Raw genomic sequence first — 16,884 nt, forward strand, 5'->3', positions numbered from 1 at the left:
TAATGTGTAGCAGTATACCGAAGCAAAAATGCACACATACATAAAGCAGCATTCCTGTTGAAAAGAAAGCGTCATGGCTTTTCACCCCGTTTTCTCCTAAGTAAGTGGCCACGTATGTATCCCCCGCGTAGGTAGATAGGTAGGTCTACAGGTGTCAGCTGACAATGAGTCGCATGCATGTCCTCACGAGTCTGCGCGTAATACATATGTATACGTGTATACATACCTATACGCTCGTCGTTGATATAACATAGGAGATGAGAAGGGTTCGCGTTACATACTCTTCAAAGATCTTCGAATTTTTTAATTTCCCTACTGAGTAAAAGTGAGAAAACGAGCGCTAAACGAAAATGGTGAAAGAATTTCGTCGATTTATATTAAATTTTTCTGTTTGATCGTATCCGACCACAAAAAAATACAAATAATATTACAAAGATTCACATGTTCCCATAAATGTCATTGCGTTTGCAAGGGAATTATCTGACTCATTTGACTTTATTTTTGAATTATTTTAAGCTTCTCTTTAAAACTTTTATCATTATAATTGAACACCAAAGACAACATTTGTGAAGTGGTTCTTTTTCATGCGACACATTTTCTCTTGATATATACATATATATATATATATATTTTTTTTTTTAATACGTTTTAATAATCTCTGATACATTTTTATTCAGCTTTCATTTGCATTTCAATGTATAGAAATATTGCAATTATGCTCTCTCGGAAGAACGAGACAAAAACGGACGTTTTGATACGAAAGATACAGCCCGCGGTAGAAATACGTACGTTGATTCAACTAGACGTTCTCGAATTAAGAAGTCCATTATCCTCGCAGCATTGTCTCCGTCGTACCAATTTTGGCATCTGCCCAATGGCAGCTGAAGAAGAAGAAGAGCATCTCAAATTACTCCCGCACGATTCTCGTCATTTGGTTTCTCTGTTTCGTATCTCCCCTTCCTCCCTCGCGTCCTTCAACGTTCGGCTCGTGCGCACTACCCGTCTGTCGATAATCCAGAAGAATCCCGAAAAGGCTCATCATCATCTGCTTGTAGGTGGCTCACCGCTGTCTATTTACGACAGCCGTATAATGCCAAACCGCCTCTGTGTTTGCGAGGTTTTGTGGACAAACAAAATCGGCGATCTCCTTTTCATTTCGCTCGTGGATAGGTTACGCATTCTCCCTCCAAACCACCCCCGCGTCGACTCCCGTGGCGGTCCTTTTGTCAATGTGCGCTCGAGCGTCGCAACCGCGTTCTGCATATTTGGAATCTGTGCAAGATCGCTCGCTCCTTCCGGCCGTGATTGTTGCCGACGAGAAGAGACGAAAGAAGAAGATGATCGAGCGGCATGTGAGTTCCTGGCTGCCACCGGAAGAACGTCTCCGGGATGTTGACGTAGCGGTGCAGTGATGCTGTTAAATATTTATTTCGGCGGGGTGCATTGACACAATACTCCCTTCCGTCGTCTTATGAAGAGACCCGTGTCTATAAAAAGCGCACACGCTGTTAAAAAGTCAGGCGAGGTTGATCATTTCTTAGAGACCGATGGGTATTCGATTGAGCGATCTATTTTTCGGAGAATGCAAAACGTGACGATCGGTCCTTCCGGTTAAATTGAATAGTGCTCGAAAAAAAAAAACCTGGAAAACGCAAAACAAGTTTTAGAATCCGATTTCTAAAACCGATATGAATAAATTAAAATATAATTGCACAATACGCAATTGATATATGATTATCAATTAAATTAATATAATTGCACGTGTGCTTTATTTTATAAATATATAATATTAATATGATATGCATTTGTTCTGTAACATTAGTTAATTCTGTATCAATCTGATACGATATTTTAAGCGATTCTCTTGATGTGTACATAATATCGTGCAAGTGTACATCATCAACGCAGAGGGTTTTGTCTCCACTTCCGAATAATTTCCTCCTAACGCCAATTTTCCTGGAGACTACTAACCCTTCATGCTACATTCGAGCGCTCTCTGGGAAAACAAAGGTGTCACTTCTTCAAAGAGCTCTTGTTCCTCAGCTCTCCTTTTTTTCGCACTGTTTGGTCTCTTACTTTCTCTTACAATTCTTTTTTTCTCTCTTGACCGTCTTATCTAGAGACCTCGGAACTAACTCTATCTATGCATACATTTCATCTCGGGTTATATCTGAGAATTTTTACTTTTCTTTTAATTACTTTTAATCTCTTTTCATCATTTTGCTGATTCATTTCTCAAAAGAACAATTTGACTTATCATAATTAGCATGATTAAATTATTAGAGCGATGCCAATTTGATAAGAAATCCGATCGTTATTTGTAATTCATAAATGTAATTACGCAATTGTGTTATCCGTTCTCTCGTTTTCTTTACTTCCGGCATCTTTATTTACACCGCTTTTCTTCTTCCCTCGAAAAGACGCTTTATCTCCCGAGGGATGAGTTTCAACAGGTTACAAGACGCCACGATTTGAACGTCTTCGCTCCGTTTACCCTTAAGAAATGTTTCGTCCCATTCCAGCTCCCTTTCTCAAACCCTAAGGAAGTTCGTCCACCCCACATCGTTCTTGAAGCACAAGTTTTCTCGATCCCTTCTCGCGGCCAAAGAGATCCGGCCCTCGAAGATTTTCCGGGCCGTGGGTTACGGAGGTACCTGTTGATGTAAAGAAACGTCCCGCTGGCGAAACTCGGAAGAAAGGACAAACGTTTTCTTACGACGATGTCCCTTACCCTTGGTCGAGCTTCTTTCTCCACCTCTACTATAATCGTCTAGGGAACAAGATATCAACTTGTTGCTGTAGGTATTGAGCGCGGGCCAAGGCCTCTGTAGAGGGTTGGTTTTATTTTATTATTTAGACACGGCACGCGAGACCGGGCTATCCTCTTTCTCTTCTGTGTTCTCCTTCGTCTCGGAATTAGCCGCGCGCTTTGTTCCGACTTAATATATTACCAACTACTATATTATGCTTCACTGACATCAAGAACATCTAAAATGCGATAAATCGAATGTCATAAAATGAATTTGTCTTTTTTTCTCTCGTTTGTATACAATCTCATCTCTATAAGCCAATTTATGCAACCGCACATGTCACGCAATATTTGAAAAAGTCGCTCTCTTCCAGTAATTCGATCAGTTTAGATTAATAAAATCTCAATCATATAGAATAACACAATATTTAATCAGTAAATATTTGATGTGGCTCATTATAATATATGATTTAATACGATTTAAATACATATTAAATATATATTTAATGTTATAATTTAAATTTCTGTGTAAATTGATTATACAATTGAGAGACATTCTATCATTAAGTTTAGCAATATTTTTCGCGAAAAACGATATTCGTTAATAGAAACTTTTAGTTTTTAAATTTTCTATATTGAATTTTTATCTCTATAAATCAAATAGCGATTATAGTCTCTAGATTGTAAAACGTACACGAATAATGGCGTCGCGTTATTACATGAAACAAAATGTCTGGTGATTAAGAAAGAATCATTAAGCGAGAATTAGTAACCATTTTACTCAAGGTTTCTTACGGGACATTCTCGAGATGCGTGTTTACTTGAGAACACTTGTTGAACACTGAGCTAAGATTGTCCGAGCTAAGAAGCCACTTGTTGCTTCGTCCTTCCTAGGAAGGAAACCCGGGTCCCGTACCAGGATACTTAGCACTGATAACCGCAGAAATCCTACGAAACTACTGCAATCGAAATGTATATCTTAAAAGTAAAATGTACTCTTACTGTGCTGTTTTAAAATATGGTATGCTAAAATAAAAAAATTCTATTACACAATTTATGGTTAGGTACTTTAATACATGATACATTTAAATGCAAATTTCTCTCTATGTAATTTTTTTTAAGTCTTTCTTATGATAAATTTATCTCTTCCCTTCCTGTCATGATCGAAATATTCCATTATTGCTTTGATGCTTATATGTACGAAGGGGGCGTCTCCTGAGACAGGGGCCACATGTCCCTGGCTCGCTTTCAGATATAAGCGAATCTCTAGTGCACGATAGAGGTTTTAATCGAATGTGAAGCTAGTTATCAAGTTCAAATGCTAACTTTAGATATGGAAATACGACTTTGCTCTTAACGGGCGACAATGCGCGACAGAGATACGTTTGACGTATGGCATCCGGTACACATGTTTAATTGTAAGAGTTAAATTGGTACGAATTTTATAGACGTATTGATTTATTTCTATCGAGTCGTACATCTCAGATTTTTGGTCTGTACAAACACGTAACATTGATTTATCGTTCTAATTAGCATCTTACTTTACGGTTTATCGATCGTTTAAGAAAAAAATTAAAATCTAATGATTTTTTGTACAACATTTTCCTATTTTTTTGCGCGAAAAATATGTTTATTTATATATCGAGATTGCTATTTGTTTGCTTTTTATTGAACACAGACGGGAGGGAGAGCCAATTGCAACATAATCTATATCGATTTGGCGACTAGCGCGAATTAATAAATTTCCAGTGAGTTAACACGCTGAATAGGAAACTTAAAAAAAACACATAAGCTCGCCCTGAGTCTTTTGCGATGATTAGATTCTGCCACGTGTCTATTGTACCATCTATCGATGCGACGCCCCTTTTTTTGGATGCACGCGCATAGCACGCATATATGCTTACGCACAGGATGTAAGACGAGAACCCAAAAACTAATCTCATTGAGGATACTTCGCTCGACTAAACCTAGTCTTTATGAGCTTTTATTGCGGCGTAAAATCGATAAAAGAACTTAGTAGTCGTTGTTATTTTCAGAGAAAAAAATATATTTATTTATTGAAAAGAACACAATATTACATAAATTACGCTTTGAAAACTTGAAAATTATTAAAATATATTTACATAAAATATAATAATAAAATAAAACTATAAAAATATGCAAAAATTAACTTAATGAGTTATTTTCGAAATCGAAATATCAAATACAACTCTTGATAACCAATGATTATATTATTTTATATTTCATAAATGAGTATCAGATAGTTTTTCGTACAATACAAATGATGCGATGTGCACAATGAATAATGCGTATAATATATAATCCATATCCAGAAATATCATGTCAATGTTCGAACAAGCGTATCGAGGCTAAATTGTCAAAGCTGGCTCTATACCTAACGAGAGCGTACGCTTTACGCGATCGTAACGCGCGCGCGTAACAGGAAACTAATTATAAATCTGTTTGCAACAACGCGTTATAACCGCGCTCGGCGCGTTGATACATCGGCGCGCGTGTACTTCTTTTGTGTCCGACACATTAGAAACTATTTTTAAGTCTATTACGCATAAAACGCCGTGTATACGCCGTAATGCGCGCCACGACGAGAAAGAGTTTAACGCGAGCACGCAAGAGCGTCGAGAGCATTCGCGCACAATGGCCGCGGTTAATTCTACACTCGACGGCCGCGATCGTAACGCGCTTTCCAGTAAAGGACTCTCGTAATCGTCTAATCGCCGTAGAACGGCACCGAAGTGCGCTTCAATCGCGATCGCACACACAACACGGTTTGCCATCCCGTCGCGAGGGGGAATATCTGATTGATGATTAAGGGGCGATGGACAGAACGGGCACGAGATAGCTAGGGAGTAATCTTGGGCCGGACAAAGATTTTCATCCGAGAAACTCTCGGATTTGATTTTCAACCCCATCGTTTTCCATCCCCAATCGGGTGGAAAGGGGTGAAGCGCGACGATCCCGCCATGTTAGAAAACGATCGACTCTTGGGTTTGCTTTTATCGGGTTACGCAACGTCCACGAAAACCAGTCGGCTAAGTTCTTTGTCTACAAAGCCATCTGTCACCCCGAAGTGCTCGTGTGAGGGTGTGGGAAACGATGTGTGGGCGGCGGCGTCGATACGTGTGCTAGCGCGTTACGCGTGTCTCCGTGTTCTCCGTGTCTGCGTGGACACGTCTCTGTGTGAACGCTAGCCGTGTATGTATGCCAATATGTGAGATACGATCGAGATAAAAGCGAGATAGCGCGACAAGTATAAGCGGACCTTTGGGACGTGTATTGAGTATTGATTTTCTCCGCGCGGAGTGTTACGCGCCACGGGCTAAGCCGAAACGCAGCGAAATTTATTAATCCCAGCGAACGCGTCTGCGTGCCACGGTAAGACGCACACGATTTCGATCGTTTTTTCAAACGCGAATTATTCGACGACGATTCGCGAAGACGAAACAATCGAGACTATCTTGGAGTAAAATATCGAAAGCATCGTGCTGCAGAAATTGTGATATCGCTATTTTAGAGAAAAATTAGAAAAATTCTACACATCTTCCCTGTAACATCAAAATCGATTAGTTGATAAAAATTTGCGATCTTTGTTAAATTACGTAAACTTTTCAATTCTATATCTCCTTGTATAACGCTGTTGACTAAACTCACTTTGCAACTTAAATCTCGGTGCTGCATAAATTGGTTAACTCTAGAGAGTCTAGTGACGGAGGAGGAAAGGAACGTTGGAAGATGGATAGGGAAAGAACGGGAAAGAGAGCGAGAGAGGATACGGCTGGGAAAACAGCTAATACATCATAAACTTAGGAACAAAGAGAAGAGAGGATGTGTCGAGGCTACACCGGAGAATCCACAAACTCCGGCATCCTCGCGACAAAACTTTACCTATTTGTTAAGTCTTGCCGGCCGAAACTGTCTCAGATACTGGCATCGAACAGTACCTCATACCTACAACCTCCTTGACTCTCGTCCTCCTCCCGTGACTTGTACTTCCTTCATCCTTCCCTGTGCATTCCAGTCGAAACAATGCAGTGGATGCGAAAGTACATCGTTCTATCCCAAAGTCTCAAATAATAAAGTCAAGTTATCGATGTTGAGATACGCTGAGTTCTGTGCAAACCAACTTTATCTAGCGCGGATATTTATGCGCATAGCGAGCTATTGTGCACTATAAAAATAAATAAATAGACACATACATTAGATTGCACGCGAGTAAAAATGGTTTTGGAAAAACAAAATTTATTATTAATGTAAATAAACGGGATACTTCTTCACACAATTCTCTATTTTATGTACATTTCCAATAAAATGACTCATCGCAGGAAAATGCTTTTATTTTTAACCGTAGAGTATATTGCGAGGAATCTCGATAGAATGCGACGCTATATTTATATCGCCTCGATATTTATGCGCGATCGAAATTCGTGAACTTTGGCACGTGTGACGCGAAGCAAAAGCTCGTCGGCGACACGCGGCCGTTGCATCGTCCGTGCGACTGTGTTAGGGGATAGTGGCGAGCTTTGGAGAGAGGGTTTCATTGTGACGACAATATCGCCTTGGGCGGCATTGGCGACGTAGATATGCAAATTTCGAGGAGTAGTACGGCTTAGTTCTCTGCAATTTCACTTTTATAGATTCGTTAATGTTTGATCATGATTTTTCAAACTTTACCGTACAATAGTTCTTTTCGTAAAATTGTTATTAGTTGCGAGAATTGGCCGAAGCAAAAGATTATTAAAATTCATTAAAAGACAAAAATATAATTTTATTTTTATCAATTTTTACAAAAATTAAAAATTATTGAGATACACGAATTAATTGTTCATTAAAAATATTATAGGATGAAACAATAATGTAATAAAAAATTGCAAGTTATATAATATATACATATATCATTTTTATAATTTATAATTTATTTAAAAATAACTAACAAAATAATTTTTTTCGTTTCAGGGGACGGCACCTTTCGCACCGCCACGGCAACGAACAACGTAAGTATAGTATCAAATTGACGCGTTATAGAGTTTCAAAGATAGAGGACGTTCCTCGGAAAATTTACTTTTTATTCACGCGAGACGAAACGAGACAACCACAATCGTGATAATTTCTCGCCAAGTTCTACGCCAATGCATGCACGTATGACTGTCGAGTTGAGGGTTGACAATGTATTTCTGAGTCGTGGTTGCTTTCGTCGTCGCGCAACGTCAGTGATGACGCTGAGTGTCGACTCGGTGGAAGAAGGATGTCAATGAGGGAAAAAGACGGGGAATTCGAAGAGAAAGAGAGACGCTCTAAGGTACATAATCATGCTTGCTGATTTCTTCCCTAATAAAAGTCTTACTGGATCGATTCTCTGCTCCTCACTACGTTGCACAATGACAGTACATATACCTATCACATAGACAAAAGCACAAAACTGATAGCGAAGGTTCTACGATGCACTCTTCGCTGGTATCAACCTTCGTGGATACGTAACGGAGATCCGGGATGAATCGAAAAAGAGTCGTTGTATAAGAAAACAAAAGGACGCGGGGGAGGGATAGAGTAGGGTAGGTAGAGTCACGAAACCGGATACGGGTTAGAAACGCTTGCCGTAGCAGCATCTGGAGCTGCAATTTTTTTTCGGTCTCCCGATGAGCACTCGAAGACACGTGTTTCCGCGCTTTTCTTCTCGCACCATCTTCTTCGCCTAACGATACAATAGTGCTTCTCCGCGTAGCGAACGTAACGATCCTCCGATTCGGTCGATTTGCAAATTAATTTAGCTTTGTCGGTCGACTGTCAACAGCGCATTGATCTTCCACGCAAACAGCACAAGCACGACGCACGTTTACGTAATGCAACGACAGACATTCGGAGGAGTGCCTTGCATTGGTTCGTCACAACAACGCCATTGACTGTTTTTGAGAATGCGGATGTATCTCCAGTCTCGTACAATTTTCTCTCATTACATATTTATATCAATTTTAATATAATATTACGCAAGAGATAGCTGGGAACCTTATATTGTGCTCGGTTGAATGGCTTACTCGCAGGTGAGCAAGCCTTTGCCGATAAAGGAGCATTAAAGTCTATTAAGCGGGATATAAATTGAAAACGCGATCGTCCAGTCCCGAAGCTTAATTGAGGCCGACCGAATGAAAGAATACACGCGAGCGTAGTTGGGAATGAAAAGAGCCGTACTATTCATTCGGCGGCGATTCGACCCTCGAGGTCGTCGACGGAAGGCACGAGGGAAGGACGTAAGGGCGCCTCGGTGTCTTCGCAGCGGTGTCGATTTAAAGGGCCAAAAAGCGGTCGAGGGTCCTTGGCCGGGACAGGTCTCAAGGTGCGTGTCTCTGGTGGATTTAAAAGACCCTCACGACGGGGAGGGATGCCTTGGAACGGTAGGACCTTGCCACAACCTGGAACCCAGATGGTTCGATTTCTCCTCCCTCCTACTTATAACCGCCCCCGTTCTTCCACCTACGTGAAAATGGATTTTCGTTCTTCGAGCGCAGTCGTTCGACCGACAAAACTTTTTCGCTCCCGCCCTCTCACGCACGTTAATAACGCATCTCGATGCGGGCCGGCGAGAGGAACCCATCGTTCGACATATGTTTCGGAAGTCATTGTGCGTCATGCGGCGAAAGACGATGTGTAGCGGTAGTTTGAGGGCCCCGTGAACGGTTTCTCTCATTCTCTCCCCGTTCTCTCGCCCGTTCGTTATTAGTACTTTTAATCTCCCGTTATAGACGAGAGCCTCGAAATTGGTGCCGGATACTGTTGAGAGGATCGACCAATCTGCCGCGAACAGAATTCCGCACTTAACTACGGCCAGGGAAAACGCGCAGGCATCGACACAACAGTTACGTTTTTTCTCCCTCTGATCACTCCCTAATACTTTATTCGTTCGTCTAGGTATCTTTTTTCTCTCTCTCTCTCTCTTTTTTTTATCGTGCCTCGTGCCGAGATGCGAGAACGATTTAAACGCGCACGAGCGGTGGCTCGAGTGGGTGGATAACGATACATAAAGGAGTAACATATTTATGGCGTCAATATATACTCTGAGAGAGCACACAAATTTTGCTTATTTCTGGGGGATTAATTTTTCATAGAGCTCTATTGCACCGCGGACGCTGAAATATGTTTACCGCTAAAACGGGTGAATTAGTTATTTCTCACGATCACTACTACGGTTTCGCCTTTGCCATTAAAAATTTCTCCATGAAGATTGATTTTATCCCCAGAGGCATATTACTAAAGTTTAATTACCAGAGACATATTATTAGTTAATATTATAAACGAAATGTAGTACTAAGATATTATTAATTAATTGCGTTAAAAACGAGATTTTTTCTTACATATGAAAAATAGGAAATTAAATTTGTAGATGTATTAATCAATTTTAAATCATTTTAATGTTAAATGAAGACGAGAAGAAAATGTAATACGCGTGTGTAAAAATTTATTTTAATGGCTCATGCAAAGAGAAGGCGACACAAAATATTGCGAAATGCATAATGAAAAGAAAACGCGCAAGATAAATGTCTAGAGGAGACAGAAGCTACGAAAAGAGGGAAAGATATATATCTCTCCAGGTGTTGTCAGTCGGAAAAGCTGCGATTCGCTGATGCGAGCCACGGCTGGCACGCGCTGCGGAGAGACGAGAAGAAGGGATGCTGCGTGTAAAAAGGGACGGGGCAGGTTTTACAGGCTCGACATTATGTTTACCACACGAAACGCCCCCGCAACGCCTAGCCGCAAAACCGGATGTCTCGTGCTGAGAATTAGCAAGATTTACGGCGCGGCGACAAATCGCCTGCCTTCTCTTTTAACCAATGCATGAAAAGGATCGATGCTCGTTATATTGGCAACGCTTAGAAATCGTTTAAGAGAGGGACCACTTTGCCGAGATATATCGTACAATACCGCTGTACCGCGCTCGTATACCACTTTGTAAATCTTTTGCTTGCCGTAATTAGGCTACCGTTGGCCCTTCACAGTCAGTAGAGATGGTCAGTTGGGGAAAAAGAAAAATTTCTTTGGCTATTTCTATCACTATTTCGGTCACTTTGTCACGTTAACAAGACAGCTTTAGGTAAAATCGGAATATACAATAATGCCTGCCTATACGATTGTCCGCGGAGATCTTTGATCTGTCTGCGCCAGTTATTCGTTATTCGTACATCTCGATTTTATTTGCGGAGAAAAGAAATCAACTCTATTATAACGCATAAAAATTGAAGTAACGGTTCAATATTATATTAAAAATTGTTATTATATTTTTTGTGAAGAAATTTTAAATATTTAATAGATCAAATATAACGATTAAAGACGTTTTAAAAAGTTAAATATTTTATATAAAAAAATTGAGTTTTATTTTGCCTTTAAATATTGAAGAAAATCTATCGTATTATGATATTAATAAACTTGTATGTATAAATTAAGTCGAAAAATAATGAGATTTGAATTTGTACAAATACACGCATATATTTTCTAATGAAAAGATACATCTTTTTTCTTTTTCATTTTAGAGATAATTGAGCGCGTGTATGCTTCTCGATGCGTGACAAATGCGCGTACATAGTGGTATTCGGAAGTACGTTCCCTTCCGTGCGAGAATCGCATTCCCTGCGTGTGTGCGCCTCCATATGTACGTGTATGTGCGTGTGTATGCGCGCGAATCGTTTCCGTATACTAATACCCCTACAAATCGATCGTAGCTCCGTCACCTTGATAACCTCTTTCTTTTTTCTTGCTCGCTCCCCCTCGATGGCATACGCGCCGAGGGAGCTGACGGGCGTCTGTGGCCAGACGGAATTTCTATGGGGCACCCCATAGCAGTTCCGTCCTCTAATGTGGAAGTAGCTCGTGCTACCTGAGCAGCTGGGCATGTGTGCGCGCGGAGAAGGGAACTCCCTTCGCGGGAGTTTTATTTTAGCAGTTTGCCTCGCCTTATGGAATATCAAAGAGAGAGAAAGAGACAAAAAGAGTAAGGGGAGGGCCCCATAGATAGACGCCGCCAGGTACCCCGTAAGTTCAACGTCACGCTTGAGAGGGGGGCCATCTGCCCCCTAACGAGTGTGTGACGTCAGGTGTGACGACGTGTGCTGAGCCAAGAAGCTTCCGTCTCTTATATATGTGCATCGTGTTCTTTTCTCCTTTTCTCAAATGTGCATCTAAATGTTCTAATTGCGATCAAAAACAATCTGTTATAATATAATTTATAAAGTGAGAGAGATTGTATAATATGTGATTTTATAAAACTCGAATGAGACGTGTAATATTGTCCACAAATATTATGCTGGAATTTTCTATCTAAAGTAAAGAGGAAAATATTTAATTTATCTCTCTGTAATAAATAAAAGAGAATGTGTCATTTGTAATTTTTATAACTGGATTTTTGTAAGCTTTTGATGATGTGTTTGCGAAAATTTCTCTTCACTAGACCCTTAAAACTGTACATAAAAAATTATTCATTCGCGCGTGTTAAAAGAGAGAAATAATGGGATTGATTTGATGGGGATATATTCGAATCTTCTAGTGTTTCACTTCATCACATTGCGTGCTGCGACTCACTTTTATCGCAGTAGGCGTATTTCGTATCTTTAACAAGACCGTCACATTGTTCTTTATCACGAGGTTTGCTGTTATCGCGTGGGGCGGCTTCTAAAGATATATATACATATACGCATTACATTATGCATATGTAGATTACACGGATGCTTCTTCTATCGAGAATAAATTTGAAGAAATGGAATGTAAGCTAAAGAAAAACACATTTTTTTTTGCAACACTTATCTTTTTTTTTGCTTCAAAAAATATAAATAAATTATATATTTTAATCGGAATTAAATAAAATTATTTAAATTCTGTTTAATAATTTGTAACTTGAAATAGATAAACGCGCTCATTAATATTTAAATCATCTTTCTCGAGAGAATGATTAATATCTTTCTTTATATAGAATCTATCCTTCTTAAAATAGAGCGTCTATGAATTGTTTAAAAGATTCTGTCTCACTTGGTCTGCAAATTATAGCTTCGATTATGAAGAAGTTGAGAGATTGCGAGAGGTTTGTCATGAATTTTAGATGCGCAACCCCTTCGTGCGTATTGCGCATCGGTCATTTCGCAGAAACGCGTTTGTCACCCCGCGCTTTCTTTCCGATCCATCGTCGAAGATCACGCGCGTGTACATACATTCGGAATCGATCGGTCGCGTGCTGTACGCGCCTTGTACGTGCGAATTCCAAGTGTAAGTACGTAATATGCAGAGGCAAAGGGGCATGCGTCACAGGGAACATCTGCCACGGGCGCGTGGCCTTTGGTTTTCGTACCCCAAAGAGCACCGACTGAAGAGGAGGGTCCTTTGAGACAAAGAAAAAGTATGACGTACCGGCAGCTGCCGTGTACACGGTGACGTAGGGCCTTCCTCCCAATGTTTCTCGGGACTTGGCGATCACGATCACCCAAGGTGAGACCCCGCGTCGAAAATCGAAGATTTATCGCTCGTGATCGCGTGCGCGTCCGTCCATATTGCACCGCAACTGTGTGGTGCAAATTACAGGCTGCTCTTGTACCATTCATATTTGAGTTTTCTTTCGTAAACGAAAATTATTTCTCTCTCTCTGAAATGAATTTTATTATCAATTTATTTATTCGAAACAACGCGCGGAAAATTCTGTTATATTAATATCATTATTTTGAATTAATATTATGATCGAAATATATGACGCACATACATAAATGACACGTAGAAACGGAAGACGAATATGCGATGCACACGAAAATGCCAAGATTGTGAGAAATCTCCGCTGTCGTTTCTTCCGCGAAGGCTCTCCCATATTTCTCGTATATATATCTTCGCTCTTTCGTTCAAGAGAGGAGATGTAAAATGCGGGTGGTGTCCATCTTCAAAGCAATCCGCCGGCCACCGCGCGTTTTTCTTCTCAAGAGAAAAATGAAAGAGGAAAAGAGAAGAAAAAAGTAGCGCGCGCAGTAAAGCGCACTAATCTCCCAAGTACACGCTCCGTTGAAAGCCTGCCCGCCACCACTGTCTTTTCCCAGTTTTTTTTTTTTTTATTACATGCCCAATAGCGAATAACGTTTTTATTTGCTCTTTAATGAAACCTGGATCTCTTTGTTTCTCATGCGTCAATGAGCGCGCACGTCTTGACCGGCGAGATTGCAAGATCTTTCGGAAAAAGTAATTAATGGAAATGCATAAAAAAACCCATTTCCATGGGAAGCAAACGTTTTCCCAACATGACATTAATTCATACGTTACCTTATATCGCGGTGCAGCGCTTACTTGATTTCATGAGCTAAGAATAGAGAAAGGAAGCAATTAATTGTAACGAAAGAGCTGGTTTAAAAGCGCTCTTCGACCGAACCTTTCGTCGTCGTTTATCTCGTCTTAATTTTCATTGCGAGAGAGAGAGAGAGAGAATAAAAGGAAGAAGATGCACCACAAATGCACGTAATTTATTGTTGCGTCACGCGAGCTCTGTAGATATTTCGATTTTACGCGACGTTCTTTTCGTGGCCCTTGCAAATGTCTCTTCGCGCTCGATTCCACAAGCTGCATTTCCATCAAATGCAAAAGCACAATGACTGTATATCGAATTTACGACTGAATATGAAAGCGAAATCGTAGGAGGATATTGTGGGTGAGACAGATGCGTCATATAAGAGAGTCGTGGAATGAAAGGAATTCGAGAAAGGGTATAGTAACGCGCTACTCCTTAGGTCTTCTCGCATCCAGGAGAAACCCTTTTTTGATTTGCATCTGTCTCTAAAATGCAAAAAGGGGTGGAATACAGATGTTTCTGGAAATCGCAAGAAACGGCTGCTCGAGTGGAAGAAAAATAGGCTATATCGCGAGTTTTCGAGCCCTTCCAAGACATTATTTTCGATTCTAAAGGGATCCAAGTCTTTTGCCAGGTGCGTCTTGAAATCATCTGCTTTCGGTCGAGTTTCTTGTGCCGACAGTGGGAATTTTGCGCGAGTCTCGTCGAGAGAAATCATTCAAATTCCGTCCCTCGAAGATCGGCGTATTAAAATTTATCGCTCTAAAATAAATATCTCTCAACTGTGAATAAAAGAGACGCGCGCGTCGTACATTAATGGCGATAGCGCGAAGATTCGTCGCGCTCGAATTCTTCTCGCGCGATAAAAACGTAATTTTTAATTGTCAGTTACTTCAACACGCCGATCCCCGGGAACTCACTCAATCACGCGTAAGCCGTATTTATGTCTATTTGCACAATCCGTGTACGGGGTGTGCGACGTCGCGTAAAATATTGCCAATATCCTGAAAAATGTACGCGCGCAGTCTCTTCGACCCCGAGGAGATCCGCTCGGAGGTATACGCGCGAATTTGTTCGCTCCCGAGCCGCTGCTCGTCGACGTCGCGTGAAATTCTTGCGTCGCTCCATCCCCCGTGTCGGTGTATCGCGGAAGAGAAAAAAAAAAAAAAAAAGAAGCGATAGACGCACCACCGCCGGTCTTGAAAAAAGAGAGAAAGAGAGCCCCGGTTGGATCGTCTCCGGCGATTTCCCGTCGTTCGTAAATTCCTCGCCACCCCCAATCGCTGTTTCGCTTCATCTCGTGCGCACTTTTTGCGCGGAGATTTTTCGCAACGCCCCCTGCCCCCGTTCACCACCTCCGACGACCCGATGTCCGACCACCCTCTTTCCCCGTCTCTCGTATCCGGCGCTCTTTTTTTTTTTTTTTCATTTTTACCCCGCGCGTCGCCGCTCGGACCGCTGGGCGATCAATGAATTGAAGCGTCCGTCCTTTTTTTTTGGTCAGCCTCTGGCTCTCTTCGTTCGACGCACTGCCGCCTGCTTCGCCGTCACCTTTGCACCACCTCTCGTGCCCCTCGCAATCCCCACTCTAGTAGACGAGTATTCTCTCGCGTTCTCTCTCTCTCTCTCTCTCCCTTGCATATACGTGCACTTTTTCTCCCTCTCCCCTTCTCGCGTCTCTCGCCCGTTTTTCGCGTCCGTTCCACTCTTCTCTCTCCGCGCGCTCGGACCTCTCTCTATCAGCATATCTCATTCCCTCCGCCTTCACCTCACCCGTTATCGTCCTTCTCCGCCTACCTACCTTCTCCACCTCCTTCGTCCTTTTCGTTCCTCGTCCAACTCGCCATTCCACGGTCGGGAGAAACGGACTGGAAGTCCTTCTCGCACACTTTTCCACCCTGTGTTTCTCCGTCTCCCTGCCTTCGGCCTATCTGACCCTGCTATTGCCCTCTCCTTCTCTCCATCTCTCTCTCTCTCTCCAACGCGGACTGGACATTCGAGCCTCTCCGGCTTTCCACGGGGTTCTCGTGCACGCACACGCGACCGCGTATATGCATCTCACATGCACCTGCACGCATGCAGATTCCGCGTTCTCGCATCGGCAGATAAATCTCGCTGGCGCTTACGTATGGTGGATAGAGAGAGAGAGAGAGAGAGAGAGAGGAGCGTGAGAGGGGGGTGTCGAAGCAAGGGGTGGGATGGGTGCATAGTTGAAGCGCATGCGCTCGAGTTAGACGAGCACCTTTCGTTGCACATACGCGCGTTTCTATCTTCTTTCCGCTCGCATCCGGCACTCTCGTTCCATTTCTCTCTCGCGCGCACACACACACACACACACACACACACTTCCATCCCTCCCGCCGTTTCACCCTTTCCACCTTTTTCGTTGGCCTTTTATTTCAAAAGGGCCCTGGGCTAATGCAAATTTCCTCGTAAAGTGACGGCCGAGCCGCCGAATTACATCGCGAGGCGATGCATCGGCGTCGCTAGCTCGCAACGGCGGAGGACGTGCGATGACGGGGATGTACCGCCCGGAAATGGACGCGGCTCGCCTGCCGATTGCATTTTTAATGTCGTTGTTTCATCGTGAAAATTTGTCGGAGATGGATTTGGTCACGCATATTCAATACTTTTATTACCATTTCGACATAAATTGCTCATTCGTCAGAGTCTAAGTAACACATTTTTTACGCGAGATTGAATAAATCAATAAGATCGAACATGCCATGTTCATTTCGGAAATTATTCGTATCACACAATTCGATAATATCAAATATATACTATTTCTACTTAATATTAAAATGCAACTGTTGTTTTGTATATG

The 16,884-nt window shown here is 41.8% G+C and overlaps 1 protein-coding gene across 2 annotated transcripts in view; it reads left to right on the forward strand.

Moving 5' to 3' along the window:
• Positions 1-16,884, forward strand: part of LOC114942915 (uncharacterized) — a 76,338-nt gene that overhangs the window by 26,835 nt on the left and 32,619 nt on the right. For both annotated transcript variants that reach the window (XM_085482006.1, XM_085482007.1), the window contains exon 3: positions 7,721-7,758. The gene's annotated coding sequence lies outside the window, so the exon portion shown is untranslated. The remainder of the gene's footprint in view (positions 1-7,720; positions 7,759-16,884) is intronic.

Source organism: Nylanderia fulva, unplaced genomic scaffold (assembly GCF_048542155.1).
Source record: "Nylanderia fulva isolate GAGA-0341 unplaced genomic scaffold, ASM4854215v1 Scaffold2, whole genome shotgun sequence".
Taxonomy (NCBI): Eukaryota; Metazoa; Arthropoda; class Insecta; order Hymenoptera; family Formicidae; genus Nylanderia; species Nylanderia fulva.